Raw genomic sequence first — 16,241 nt, 5'->3', positions numbered from 1 at the left:
TCTATTGTCTTTGATAATTGCACAAAGACCCTGGGAGGCTAAGAGTGGTTTGTAACATTTTTGCTTGCAAACTTTTCAAAATAAAATAGGTCAATTCAGAGTGTTGCAAACCTATTTGCTTTTCTCACACTTCATATGTTATTGAAAAAATTGAGTCTGCACAGGATCTCATGCTAGATTTTGTTACACCTCACTGGATGCTCAACACTGTTAGATTATAAAAGAAATCATCTAATTATTAAACATTCTAAACAGAGATAAAAGGGTATGGACATCACCATCTGTAGGTGGATAGATAGTATTAAAGGCTTTTTATAATTTGCTAATCCCATCAAACAAAGGTTTGTAAAATCAACCCATTGGGGTAGATTCACTAATGGCCAATAAAGAGTTTGGAAAAGATAAATGCTGTTTAGCCTTTAAGCAAATAAACATATTATAGAGTCTGGAGAGAATGAACAGGGAGTCAGTAAATCTATCACACCGATATGGTACTGCATAAACACTGACCCACAAACAAAGATGTCATATTTCTGTTATGTCATGCTCTGTCTGTTCATTTTGTTTTTGCTTATGTGAGGGAAAATAATCAGCAAAGGAATTTCAACTTCCTTAAAGGGACATAGTTAAAACATTCTCTTTTCGATAAAAAAGGGAAAACATTTGAGTACAATATCTAGAAACTCTTTATCAGTAGAAAAGGAAACCTTAGCACATTCACATTGAAATAATCATTGATATAATCTGTTAATAGGTTAATAGCTTCTCTCATCTTTGTTTCGCTATCTTGGTTTCGTAGCTCTCAAGGTGTTTTGAAAAGCTATTGATGTCACAAGGTTAAACCAGGAAGGCCCAGTGAAGCAGTGACTCTCAGTCATCCATCATTTCATCAGGACTAAGCACCTCATATTACTCAACAGAAACCTAATAGCCTTTGTAGAGTCAGTTAGGAACAGGAGAGAGAGAATGTTAAACATTACTGGATGTTTTTATTGGAATAAGTAATGTAGTTAATGTCACTCTTCTCTTCACTACAGCATCTTCCCACACACAGGCTTAGCTATGATTTTGCAAAAAAATATCTGTGTTGTTTAATGTTTAGTTTCCTTCCATGAACATCACCAGCAATACAGGACAACGGATAAGAGAGCTGAGGGGAAAAATAGAAAGGAGGGAGAGGATTTGTTTCCTGAAATGCTGCTCTTCTTAATATATCTTGTGAAAGCCAATGAGTACAGACATTTATTACTAGTGTGAGTGTACTGTCTATCTATCTATATCTATCTATCTATCTATCTATCTATCTATCTATCTATCTATCTATCTATCTATCTATCTATCTATCTATCTATCTATCTATCTATCTATCTATCTATCTATCGCTCTATCTATCTATCTATCTATCTATCTATCTATCTATCTATCTATCTATCTATCTATCTATCGATCTATCTAAATACACACACACAAGCCTTTTAGAAATTTGCCAACATAGGGCTAGATTACGAGTAAGATATTTGTGCTCCACTCAGTAATACCAGCGTACATTTGCATTGCCTGAAAGCATTGCGCTCATGAGAGCGCGTTTCCATATGCTCCAATTGGAGCCTCGTTCTGATACCGTCAGACACGGCACAGAACCTAGAGCAGTGCAGAGAGTGAGTTGCACAGCATTGGGCAGCAAATGTAAAATATATATGTATATGAATATATACATATATACTGTATTTATGTGTATATATGTGTTTATACACATATTAACACATAGATAGTTATGTATATAAGCATATTCATATATATTTCAAGTGAAAACAAATATATGTCCCCATAGACTTCAATGTAAAGGCACTTTTCAGTGCCGTTTTTTTTTCTTCTATAGACTTCAATGTAAAGGCACTTTTCTGTGCTGTTTTTTTTTCCTAACGCCCCACATCCCCTTACTTTACCCATTTATAACTGCTTTGTGCATTTATTTAAAAAAAATGCTCATATATATATATTTTTAATAATGCAACTGTACACTTACTGAGGGACATTTTTTTAATTAACCAGAGGTCTGACCTCTGCTTAATTGCACTTAGCGCAAAGCTCATTAACTTGTAATGCCACTTGTAATGGCGGGTTATTTAATGTTAAATTAGCGCTTCACTTGTAATCTACCCCATAGATTACACTCTATGTTGCAGTATAATATAGGCACTTTGAGCCCTAGAGGACTGAACACTAATCTGGACTGGCATTGCTTTTTATGATAGAGAGGTCCATGGTTGATTAATGAGAGACTACATCCATTGACTGGAATGATCATGAATGTACCAGATTAAATGGGCTATGTAGATTGATAGGGATTCATTCTATTAGCCTAGTTTTACCAGCCAGGGATCTATCTACCTTATGTATAAATAAAGTACAAAAAATGTACAAAGATACAAAATCATGTATTAATTAGGATTATGACAAATACATATGAATCCATAGAATAGAGGTATGAATAAGAATCTGGGGCACTGTGATATAGGATATGACAGGATACAGTGTTATGTACGATCAATAATAATCATGTGGATTGTCTTTAAATATGTTTTTAACTTGTCACTTACACAATTTGGTGTTATTATATTGCACTTATTAGGTGCACTAGGAGTTGCCATGGACGCTGTGTTAGCGGCATTGGGGTTGCCATGGATACGGGCACTCTGAGCATGGTAAGATGGCGATGGACGCATGATGATGTCACAGGCTTCTGGATATTATGTGTGAATTTTTTTTTTCGGAAGACGAGGTTAACCCTGAAACGTTACATATGGATTCAATTCCTAATTTTGCATCAAGAGCATCTGTGAGTGCATCCCTTCTTTGAGGATTAAAATATATATATATATATATATATATGTATATATATATATATATATATATATATATATATATATATATATATATATATATATCAGGGCCGGTTTTTGTGTAAGGCAAAATAGGCAGCCGCCTTAGCGCCCCCCACAGGGGGGCACCGAGAAGGGGAGGATAATCTGCCTTCAGTGCCTTGCATGTGAAAATATTTCCAGTGTGTGCGGTAATGCTCAGCTCTACAGTGGCTGCCTGTAGCGCCTGACTTAATCAGCATGAAGCCTGCTGCAATTTCTAATATAATGTAACTATTTTTGCGTGCTGTGGCTGTGTAGGGCTCTTGCACTAAACAGTTATAGGGACAGTCTACCATCGAATTGTTATTGTTTTAAAAGATAGATAATCCCTTTATTACCCATTCCCCAGTTTTGCATAACCAACACAGTTATATTAATATACTTTTTACCTCTGTGATTACCTTGTATCTAGGAACCTTCTTCCAGCCCCCTGATCACATGACTGTGACTGTTTGTTATCTATTGACTTGCATTTAGCATTGTTTTGTGCTAGATCTTAAATAACTCCCTGTGCCTGAACACAGTGTTATCTATATGGCCCACGTGTACTTTCTGTCTCTTTGTCTCTTTGTGTTGAAAAGAGATATAAAAAGCATGTGATAAGAGGCAGCCCTCAAAGGCTTAGAAATTAGCATATGAGCCTACCTATGTTTAGTTTAAACTAAGAATACCAAGAGAAAAAAGCAAATTTGATGATAAAAGTAAATTAGAAAGTTGATTAAAATTAAAAGTCCTATCTGAATAATGAAAGTTTAATTAATACTAGACTGTCCCTTTAACCTGCCTATCAATCTATGCTTGCTTAGTGACGTATGGAGTCACTCACTGGCTGCTGTTTGACTGTGACTGAGTGGGAAATGTGAGGGAGGAGATCATCTCCCTCACGTTTCCCGCTCAGTCACAGTCAAACAGCAGCCAGTGAGTGACTCCATACATCACTAAGCAAGCATAGGAGATCATCTCCCTCACGTTTCCCGCTCAGTCACAGTCAAACAGCAGCCAGTGAGTGACTCCATACGTCACTAAGCAAGCATACATTGATAGGCCGGTTAACCGTTTAGCGCAAGAGCCAGAGCCCCACAGCCACAGCATGCAAAGGATGCCTGGCGCCGCGTTACTGAGACAGGACTTGTCTCTAAAAGTGAAGGAGCAGCAGGAGCTACCAAGTGACTGAGTGAGGAGGTTGCTGCTGACGCTCATCCCAGACCGGTACCAAAGCCAAAGTGTACATTGAAGAGGTAGGAGGGAAGGGTGGGGTGCAGAGGCCAATGGCCATAAGAAGTGATCGCCTCACGGCCCGGGCTGTGCACATGATGACACACAACATTACAGTGTTGAAGCCTTTAAATGAATGACACAAATGTATAACAATAATATGCAAATAATCTAGAAATAAAATATAACAAAAAGCTATGCATAAACATAAGCAATAGTATTAAGATTCACCTTTAAAACCTGTTCTACACAAAGAGGTCACTCCACTATTATTTATGGATGTGATATTGTACCTTGAACAAAAAGCTCATGTAGAGCATCTGCATTCCCAAGTGCTATGCACATCATGTAAGACAACTGTTCATACATAAAACTATGGTGGATTTTAAGAGAGGTATTTGGTGTATCTGTATCATGTACTCTAGGCAACTTTTAAAATAGCTCCTACTCCTTGTATATTTAGAGGGTATTGTCCAAATACATTAAATATTTGGGGTTATTTAAGGGCATGGGCTTTGTGACTTCCCTTACATCTGAAAACCAAGTCATATTGGTTACATGTATGCAATGCTGGTCTGGCTCTGTCCGCTATCTTACTACATACTCTTTATGTAGTCATTTAAATATTTGCAGTGCAGCAGCACTTTATTTGTGTTAGAGTGTGTGTCTGTATATATGTATTAGTATCTGTGTCTGTGTTAGTGTATGTGTGTCTGTATATGTGTATTAGTGTCTGTGACTTGTGTTAGTGTGTGTGTGTTAGCAACTGTGTGTTAGTGTTTATTAGTGTCTGTGACTGTGTGTTAGTGTGTGTGTGTGTATGTGTATTAGTGTCTGTGACTGTGTGTTAGTGTATGTGTGTGTATATGTGTATTAGTGTCTGTAAATGTGTGTTAGTGTATGTGTGTGGGTTTATTAGTGTCTGTGACTGTGTGTTAGTGTGTGTGTATTAGCGACTGTGTGTTAGTGTGTTTATTAGTGTCTGTGACTGTGTGTTAGTGTATGTGTGTATATGTGTATTAGTGTCTGTGACTGTGTGTTAATGTATTAGTGTCTGTGATTGTGTGTTAGTGTATGTGTATGTGTATTAGTGTCTGTGACTGTGTGTTAGTGTATGTGTGTATGTTTATTAGTGTCTGTGACTGTGTGTTAGTGTATGTTTGTGTGTGTGTTTATTAGTGTCTGTGACTGTTTGTCAGTGTGTGTGTGTGTGTTTATTACTGTCTGTGACTGTGTTAGTGTATATGGGTTTCATATCCCTTTAACTAGCAATTGGATGGTATGTAATCGGGGGGGGGGGGGGGGGTGCAGCAAAATGTATCCTCGCTTGTGTGGCCAAAAATCCTAGCTCCGGCCCTGATATATATATATATGGCAAATTTATCATTGTTGCAGGCGGACAAGTAGTGAACCTTGTGATTTGCTACATTGTATGGTAAAATTTAAGATCGCACAAGAGGTTTCTGCAAAGCCGCAATTGCACAAATGTAGGGAATGTCAATCACCCTGAACGAGTTAGTGCCGGGGTGATTCATTTCACCATCTTTGAGGTGGTGGAGAGGCAAAAGAAGCAGTTTCTGCTTTTTAAATATATGTCTGATCATATATAGTATATATTATATCTTAGCATATTTCTAAAAGGCTAATTCAGAGCAAGTTTATACTAGCCAGTAAAACATAAGTCATTTATGCTACTTATACAATTTTAATAAGCTTACAATGAGCTAATTGAGATTTTATCAGAAAAAGCTTACAGTCTTAAATATATAGAATAATCCTCCATCACAAATTGAAAATACATGGAAAAATGAAAACAAAATGCGTCTGTACATACTTATTTCTTTCCTTTATGCTACTAATGTAGTTCTTCTCAATGTTACCGTATATGTGTCTTTTCATAAATGAACTAAGATCAGCTCACATTGACTTCTATTCTCACAGGATAATGGAAACTATAAATAAATAAGCACCTAGGTATTCTCCAGATCACTGCAATATAAATATAATTTTCTGTGTATTTAATTAATTATACAAATGCTCTATATCCCTAACAACTTTGCTTCCCAAACAAACAATATGATTATTAATAGTTTTATTTAGTTCAAATATCACAGTGATATAAACTAACTTAGACACAAAACTCAGCAGTGGACATGTTTAGGATTATTGTGACCATATTTATGGACATGCTGGAGGTGTGCTAGGCATCCCCAGTCATTGTTGTAGCATGCCCAAGTCTTAAACGGCCATATATTAAACACACTACCTTTTTACATGTCATAGTTACCAACATTAGAAAATAATATCCAAGGACACTTTGCAGTAGAGTAATCAAATAAGTAGGTTATAGGAGTAGTATGGACCACACCATTCATTGGTCTTCACATTATGCACAAAATATATTGTATAATTCAGTATTAACTGCAGGGGAACCACAATCTAAATTACTTTATTATTATACTCCTCTAATGTAAAGTGCAGGAGATTCAAATGCCAAAATAAGCACATATTTCCAATGCAGAACTGAATATTATACCATGGGACAGAAGTTCAAATCACTGACTGTCCTGGAGAAATTGGGATAGTTGGCAAATATATGTCCTTTTTCTCTTGCAGGGTAGGAGAGAGGAAAATAGGGATAAAATTGGGATCTAAATAATCAAATGATGACCTACCCCTCACCAGTGTCACCTATATGCATAAGATTGTCATTAGATGGTGAGCACTTATGTCATAGATAGAGTATAGATTGATAACTTTGTGTGTAGGTAACACTATTGGTATCATGCCATTAGAATCCGGTCAGATGGCATTACAGAACCCTGTCTGGCATCCATTGGATTAATCTGTCTCAGATCATCTAACCATTTAAAAGCCTTGTTGGGGGAATTTGCCATCAGTATGGTTCTTTAGAGACGACTGTGAAGTACTAGATAAAGTCACATCCATTGCCAGCTCAGCCTGAAAATAATACTAAGCCGTTTAGGGTGGTCAGACTCTTTATATAAAAAAGTCTCAGTATATTAACTGCATGAGAAGCACCATAGCAGGAAATATAGAAAGTTTGTTTTTCTGAAACCAGGTGACATAAGCTGTATAAAGTGTTCATAACTGGAGCACATTGTAGAGTGTTATTTACAATACACTTTTCTTTTGAGTTTTAAAGGGCATTTCAGTACTTCATCTCTGCTATTGTTTTAGAGCACAATAGGGTCTAATTTGCAAATTAAAATGTGATGGATGGTAGAACAGTGGGATGTAAGATAGAAAAAGAAGGTTCTGCAATTTACCGACAGATCCAGGCAAGTTAACAAAAGCTTTGTTTGACAGAAGCCTGTCAGAGGAATGAGGTGATAATGATACTTTTCAATGAGATTGCTGGGCAGGGTACCCGTCATTGGGAATCAAGAGATTAACCCCATGCGTGCTGAAACACAGCTGCACTAAACATAATGGCAGATAAGGATGATGGCGCTCTCACTGCAGTTCCACTAGTCAGGACTAAAGCACAGCATGAGTTACCCTGAAGGTAAAACGTCAGGTATTTGTTTTGTCTGATCAGTGAATACCTACAGATTTATTATGGAAGGCAGTAAACTGGGAATATAAATCTGCCCTTCACAAAACATATTATTAACATTTTTTTCTATGCTTAGAAATGAATTGTAAATACAAATACTTGTCGGGTTTAAAAATATTTTTTTTTAAAAGTATCGTTTTGAGCTAATTAAAGGGACAGTATACACTTATTTTCATATAACTGCATGTAATGGACACTACTATAAAGAATAAGATGCACAGATACTGATATAAAAATCCAGTATAAAACTGTTTAAAAACATACTTAGAAGCTCTCAGTTTAGCTCAGTTGAAAAGGTAGCTGGAAAGCCCACTGTAAGTGGCAAATAAGACACTCCCCCCTCCCCCTTCTTTTGCATATGAAAAGACCCTTTACACAAACAGGAGCAAGCTGGAGAAGGTAGCTGACAGTATTCACATAAAACTTTGGGGCTTGGTTAGGAGTCTGAAAATCAGAGCAATGTTATTTAAAAATAAGCAAAACTATACATTTTTTTTAAAAAAAAACCTTTATGGGTTATATAAATAGATCATCTACAAAACATTTATGCAAAGAAAAAATGAGTGTATAATGTCCCTTTAAGTCCTATATTCAGTGACTAATGGGCTTTTCTACTGCCAGCCAGGGGAAATATCAGTTTTCAAGTTTCTCCTGAATGTTAATCCAGTATATTATTACGTGTCCACTTTAGATCTTCAAAGAATTTAACCAGGCCAGGATTTCATTAATTCTATGTGTGTGGCTTAATAATAGTAAGTGAACCGTTTTATTCTTTTTATTGGAAAGCAAATCTACATAGATCTAATGTCATAAGGTGGAAAATACAATACATATACCAGTAAGAGGGAGAAGATGTGTATAGTCTAAACCTTCCTTTCAGAGTAGCATTAAAAACTAATATGCCCACTGTACTCAAAATAAATGTATGTCCAGACACATACTATATATACCAAATATACTATATACCGAAGCCTTCAGAATGTCTCTCTGGTCAACAGTGAAAAAGAACCATTGTGGCCACTTTTTTACCCCTAACAACATGGCACCCAAGACTTAAGGTTGCACTTGGCATTAATGTATGTAGGTTTTGTTAAAGGGACAGTAAACTCAAAATGTAACTTCCATAATTCAGAGCATGCAATTTAAAACAACTTTCAAATTTACATCTGATGTGAAATTTGCTCTGTTCTCTTGGTATCCTTTGTTGAAAAGGATACATAGGTAGGCTCAGGAGCAGCAATGCACTGCTGGGAGCTAGCTGCTGATTGATGGCTGCACATATATGCCTCTTGCTATTGGCCCACTTCATGTGTTGAGCTATATCCCAGTAAAGCATTGTGACGCCTTCAACAAAGGATACCAAGAAAATTAAGCAAATTTGATAATAGAAGTAACTTGGAAAGTTATTTAAAATTCTATGTTCTATCTGAATCATGAGAGAAACCCAATTGGGTTTCATGTCCCTTTAACCCATATAGAGCTCAAGGGCACAATGTAGCACACACAGTATACAGCTCTTTCATATAGGATATTGGAAAGTGGGAGTACAATTACTGCAGTTTACAGGGAGGCAGAGGCAGGCCATAGTCTTTATTTGTCTGGTAGAGAGGGATCTTTTAATAATGATTTATGAGGCTGCATTCACAGCTTTTTGGGCTGTGGAGATTTACATAAGCAAGTCTGCTACCCCATATTAAGAAGCAGAAACTACCTTCTTTGGGATTCTTATTGTGGAAATGAAATCCAAATGCAGTAACAAAACATAGGATAAATATTTATGTTACTATGTTCTATAGCAATGATTACATCTAGTTACAAAACAAAGGTTCATGTTGTTTCTATTTACCTATATAACTCTCATTGCATTTAGCCCCAAAACATAGGTTAGTATTTCTAATTATTACTACATATTATAGATACTGTAATATATATATACATATATATTCTATGATTTTTTTTTAAAGTATCTATATTAATTTGTTATACTTATTAATATTTTTAATATTTAATATTTCATAACGCGCATTGAGGTTAGCAGTTCTTCATGTGCGCTAACCTGACACCGTTTTATACCTAAAACGCGAAGCCAAATAGGCATATTTTACATTTATATGTTCTTCACATAAAACAAATTAAACTTTTATTAGTAAATATATATTTATATATATATGTATATATATATATATATGATAATGTTAATGTAAAATAGATATCTATATATCTATAGAAATAGATATGCAGGTATAGGTATATACAGATATATATATAGAAATATGTATTTACAATAAAAATTACATCATCCTGTATGTGAACCATCTCCTACTCTCCTCCTCTCTTGTTACTTCCTCACATTCCCATTTACAAGACTTCTCCAGACTACCTCCCATCTTGTGGAACTCTCTGCCTCGCTCCACAAGACACTCCCCTAGTTTTAAAAGCTTCAAGCACTCCCTAAAGACTCTACTGTTCAGGGATGCATACAACCTACACTAACCTTTCCTAACTCCACTGCTATCCCCTTGAACCCCTTAGCATGTAAGCCTATGAGCCCAGCTGTTAGTAGATCACCCGCTTAAGAGCCGATTACAACAGTGCAACTCTCGGCAGAGACCTCTACCCATTTGACCCCCTATAAATGTTACCTTGTATACCGCCTATGTTTATAGCGCTGCGGAATCTGTTGGCGCTCTACAAATACCTGATAATAATAATAACAATAATAATGTGAACAACATTGGAATGTGAAATATGTATACAGGTGCATATTCCCAAATCCCGAATTCCAAAATCCAAACTTATTCTGAAATCCAAACTTTTTATTAATATTTTTTTTACAAATAACAAAAATTACAATTTTTCCTGCCTGTAAGTCACAACCTTCTCTGCCTGCAACTTTGGTTTGTTTTTGTTTTGTTAGTGTTCTAAAATGCATTAGACTTAAAACAACAAATATTAGCTTTCTGATTACAGTACTGTTTTATCTTTCTGAGGGTTCTATGTATACAAAAGTATTAAAAATTATATAAAATTGCCTTTAGGTTACATGTATAAGCAGTAATATGACATGTAAATATTGCCTAAAATGACATAAGATAATGTTGTTTACATTTGTTTCCATCCCCTCCATAAATACACATGTACACACACACACACACATATATATATATACAGTATATATATACATATATACATTCATACATACATATGCATATTTAGACATGTATGTATATATACAATATAGCCCTTTGCAGTCAAATACCTTGTCATATAATATATATCTTTGAATCCTTATAACTTTTTAAAAAAATATTTCTATGAATAATTTGTATCAGATAGTGTTTATATGAGTATAATTGTAATTTACAATGTATTTATGTTTTTTACGTACTACTCTTTACAAAAGGGTTTCAGTTGCGCTAACAAGACGAGCATAAAATGCGAGTGCACTCTCACAATCACTTTTACTTTCAACTTGTTCCAACGTGCACAAAAAAGTTAGTGCGGCACTTGAAATCTAGTCCTTAGTTTCTTATTAATGACGCTATTGTAGCAGATTTTTACACTTTTATCTTATACCTTATTATTAATTCAGGCCTGGTCTATATTAATTAATGGGGCTAATTTAATTTTGCCACTGAAAAAAGGATTTATTTTTCATCAGTAATGAGTAAGGCAATCTGCTGAAACGTGTATACCTGTTTGTCTGCAATCTGCTTAAACAGTAGATTTTTTCTGTACAGTTCTAACCCCGGGGAGGTTATATACTTTTTTCCCCCCCTCACATTGTTTGTTTTTGGTTTGTCATAGACTTACCGCTTTGTGTGTAATTTTCACTCATTTGCGCCAATGCGCGACTTGTTTGTTCAATACATTTTTATCTGCAAATACATCCATACCTGTGCTCCTCGTATTCTCTTCTACTATTGCTTTTTGTGGCCAGCTTTTGAGTGAGCACAGGGGTTGGGTGTGTACGAGATCCTGACCGCTAAGTTTACTCGTTGCTAGGGACGCCTTGAGAGGAGGAGATACATACCACACCGATAACGGAGGTTGTTTGGGAGCTACACAGTACCTCGTCACGGATGGAGACACTAGCCACACGGTGGAGATTGGTGTACACAGGACGGCTCCTGGTGGGTGTCTCACGGATAGGAGGTACGTGCCTGTTTTGCCCTGAACACTGTACAGTTTTTCTGTTTTATATCTCTTGGGATTTACCTAGAAAAAGCGGTGGGTTAGTAGCAATTGTGACCTGTTTGGGAAGGAAAACTGACGGGACTTTACTCCTCTGTAACCAGCGCTCAGGATTTGTATCGAGTGCATTGAGCATATGCGAGCTGCATGAACAACGTAACCACAGCATGTTATAATTTGCCCTGTGGAGCACGCCGTGCCAGAGGCTACTCTCCCTAGAACTATTTTCTTTTGTAGGGCATTGCCCTAAAGTTAACAGCTCTTTTGCTACAAAACAAAACAAACACCCCGTAAAAGTATACAACCCCCCAAACCCACAAAAAAACTAAAGTAAAACCTAATCTACCCATTGCCCTGAAATTGCTCTTTTTCCTGCCCTTAAAAGGGCATTCAGCTCTTTTAAGAAATGCCCAAGACCAAATCTAAAAATAAAACCCACCCTAAAACGAGAAAAATACATTACACAAAATAACAAACAAATTATCAAAAGTAATGCAAATTATTCCTATTCTAATAGCCTTTTTTTTTTAAAAAAACCCCCAAAATAAAAAGACTAATCTAGAATAAACTACAAATAGCCCTTTAAAGGGCCTTTTGTAGGGCATTGCCCTAAGTTAAACAGCTCTTTTACCTGAAAAAAAAAATACAAACACCTACTAACATTACAACCCCCCACCCCCCCAAACCCACAAAATAAAAAAAACTATCTAAAAAAATCTAAGCTAACCATTGCCCTGAAAAGGGCACTTGTATGGGCATTGCCCTTAAAAGGGCATTTAGCTCTTTTGCATTGCCCTGAAAAGGGCATTTAGCTTGTTTATGAAAAGCCCAAACCCTAAACTAAAAAAAAAACCCAAAAAAACCTTAAAAAAACCTATCACTAACCCCCGAAGATCCACTTATAGTTTTTGAAGTCCCGCTTGAACGATCTTCATCCAGGCGGCAAAGTCCTCATCCAGGCAGTGAGAAGTCTTCATCCAAGCAGCCTCTTCTATCTTCATCCAGGCGGCAAAGTCCTCATTCAGGCGGCGAGAAGTCTTTATCCAGGCGGCATCTTCTATTTTCATCCCGGCGACGTAGAGCGAGTCCATCCTGCAGACATCCGGTGCGGAGCAACCTCTTCATAGGTCGCCGCCATACACTGAATCTTCAATGCAAGGTACGTGATTCAAAATGGCGTTCCTTGCATTGCTATTGGCTGATTTGATTTTGGAAATTCAAATCAGCCAAAAGGATGAGAGCTACTGAAATCCTATTGGTTGTTCAAAACAGCCAATATAATTTTATTAGCTCTCATCCTATTGGCTGATTTGGGGGGTTGTATACTGTTAGGGGTGTTTGTTTTGTTTTGTAGCAAAAGAGCTGTTAACTTTAGGGCAATGCCCTACAGAAGGCTCTTTTAAGGGCCCACAAAAGGCCCTTTTAAGGGCCCTTGATAATTTATTCTAGATTAGACTTTTTTATTTTGGTTTTTTTGTTGTTGTTTTTTTTAAAGGGTATTAGAATAAAAATATTTTTTAATGTTTTAGATCATTCCGTTTGTTATTTTTTTGTAATGGTAGTTTTTTTATTTTTTGTAATTTTAGTGTTTTTTTATTTTTGTAATGTTAGGTTTTAGTGTAAGGCAGCTTAGGTTTTATTTTACAGGTAAGTTTGTATTTAGTTTAACTAGGTAGTTAGTAAATAGTTATTAACTATTTACTAACTAGTCTACCTAGATAAAATAAATACAAATTTACATGTGAAATAAAAATGAAACCTAAGCTAACTACAATATAACTAGTTAGTTAATAATTGTAACTTTAATTTAGCTCTATTTTAATTATGTTAAAGTTAGGGGGTGTTAGAGTTACGGTTAAGTTAGGATTAGGTTTAGGGGTTACTAGTTTAAGTTAGTTTATTGCGATGTGGGGGGCTTTAGGTTTAGGGGTTAATTGTTTTTTTATAGTGGTGGCGGAATTAGGGCTTAATAACTTTAGTATAGTGGGGGCGATGTGGGCGGACGGCAGATTAGGGGTTAATAATATTTAAATAGTGTTTGCGATACAGTAGGGCCTTGGTTTAGGGGTTAATATGTAGTTTATGGGTGTTTAGTGTACTTTGTGACAGTTTAGTTATGAGTAACAGTCTTGTTGCGTAAAACTCATAACTACTGCTATTAGATTGCGAAACGGATCTTGTCGGTAAAGGTTGCAACGCAAGCTTTTTAGCCTCACCACAAAACTTGTAATGGCAGCACTATGGAAGTCCCATGATAAAACGTAATTTTTACGTGTGCGGGACTGACGTTGCGTTACAGGCTCAAAGGCTTGTTGTACAGCTATACCGACTAGACTTGTAATGGCTGCGATGTTGTTTTTATGCTGAAATGACAATTTTTTCAGTGTTAAAACACGAATGCACAACTTGTAATCTAGGTGTTAATCTTTTTTCTTTAAAATATTCGCAGATATGCCCACAGATGGGTCTCAAGCTTATTATAGAATAATGTGTAGTTTTTAGCAAAGGCAATTCTTTTGCTGCTTTAAACATTGGATTGTGAATGTTCTGGCATTTTTGCATATTCTGAAGCCTGTTTTCAGTGACTGGAAAATGGGCCAAATTTAAAATAAATAAATAAAAAGAAAAAAACCTCCTGCGAAGCACTTTCAAAACTGAAACAGCATCAGGAGTTATACTTTGGAGGAAGGCCTCATAAATATTCTGGCAGACTACAAGTAGCACACTCATTTTTTATTGCTGTTGAGTGCTATCCGCAATCAAGCTAAAAAATTAGAGCTGCTGGATTAGCACTGGTATTACAAGTTGAAAATAAAACGTTAGCTATCAGAGACTGCACTAACTACCTCTCCCCATAGAAGTTTTATTGGGTGAGCTATAGAAAGTGTTTTCCATTTATCGTTCAAGTGTTTACCCGATGCTGTGCTAGATCAACTGAGCTAAAGTCAAAGGTACATTAGGAACATTAGGTGAAGTAGGAACACTTGAAATTCCTATGTTCTTCTCTTTGAAATTATTTTTTTTTTTTTTTTTTTTTAAATATAATTTTTATTGAGATTGTTGGCAAATATAACAGATTAAATAATGTTCATTAACATCAACAGATAATTTACAGAGTACATAGAATATGAAGGTAGATAACATAGACAATATATACTAGAACCAATTGATATGTTTTTCATGGAAGCGACCAGATTATAAAATTTTCTGAACACGTATCTGTTGGTCATCTTGCGACTCTACCAATGAATATGTGAATGAAGGAAGAAATCTCGTTTTTTAATAGGGGAAAAGTTTAGTGTGAAGTAGTATGTAAAGAAAAGCATAAGGGGTAGACAGCAGACCAAAGCTGCTTTAGTATTGAGGGAGGAGGGGGGAGCGTGTCCGGGGGTATGTCAATATAACATTAACTGATAAGTTTATAAATATGGCTTACAGCTCAGATCATAAGGCAGATTATGGAAGTCTAAAAAATAAGCTCCTATCTTTGGTGGAAAACTCAAAGGGCCTCAAATAAGGGATAGGGAATAGGGAGAGAAATATTTTTAAAGGAGCTCGAGAAGAAATCGCTCTATGGGTCTGCCAAATTAAGGGATGACTATGAGCAAAATTTATCATGAGGAACGGGCAACTGTATGGAATATGGTAATAGGTGGCAGGAGTGCGTGATATTATATAATTAAGGGGTACCCTATGCAGTGGTAAACTAAATGTCTGCCGGTAGAATTAGGTACTATAGATGCTCTATGTCAGCTAGAACAGAAGACAGATTGACTCAAATGAGTTTCATGTAGAGTGGTGTAACATTAAATCCGTCCATGCATTGAAAACCAAAGAGCAGATGGTGGACTCCTAAAACAGAGTAAAGTGATTAGGTCATATTATATGGTCCTTGTACATAATCTCAGTAATCTAATAAAACATTTCCAGTTACCATAAACAGCTATTATTGATAAGCGACCGTGGGGGTATATCAACATGTATATATATATATATATATATATATATATGACGAAGGCTTTTTCTACACTGAGTAGATATGTTATTGATTATATGTAGTAGGTACAATGGTTCAGGATAGATGCTAGGAGTATAGTAAGGAAGATAAGCTCCTATCTTTGATGGAAAACTCAAAGGGCCTCAAATAAGGGATAGGGAATAAGGAGAGAAATATTGTTAAAGGCGCTCGAGAAGAGATCACTCTATGGGTCTGCCAGATTAAGGGAGGACTATTAGCAAAATTTATCATGAGGAGTGGGCAACTGTATGGTATATAGTAATAGGGGGCAGGGTGTGTGATATTACATGATTAAAGGCTACCCTATGCA

The sequence above is a fragment of the Bombina bombina genome, chromosome 4 (assembly GCF_027579735.1).
Source record: "Bombina bombina isolate aBomBom1 chromosome 4, aBomBom1.pri, whole genome shotgun sequence".
NCBI classification, from domain to species: Eukaryota; Metazoa; Chordata; class Amphibia; order Anura; family Bombinatoridae; genus Bombina; species Bombina bombina.
This window is presented reverse-complemented; position numbering follows the sequence as displayed.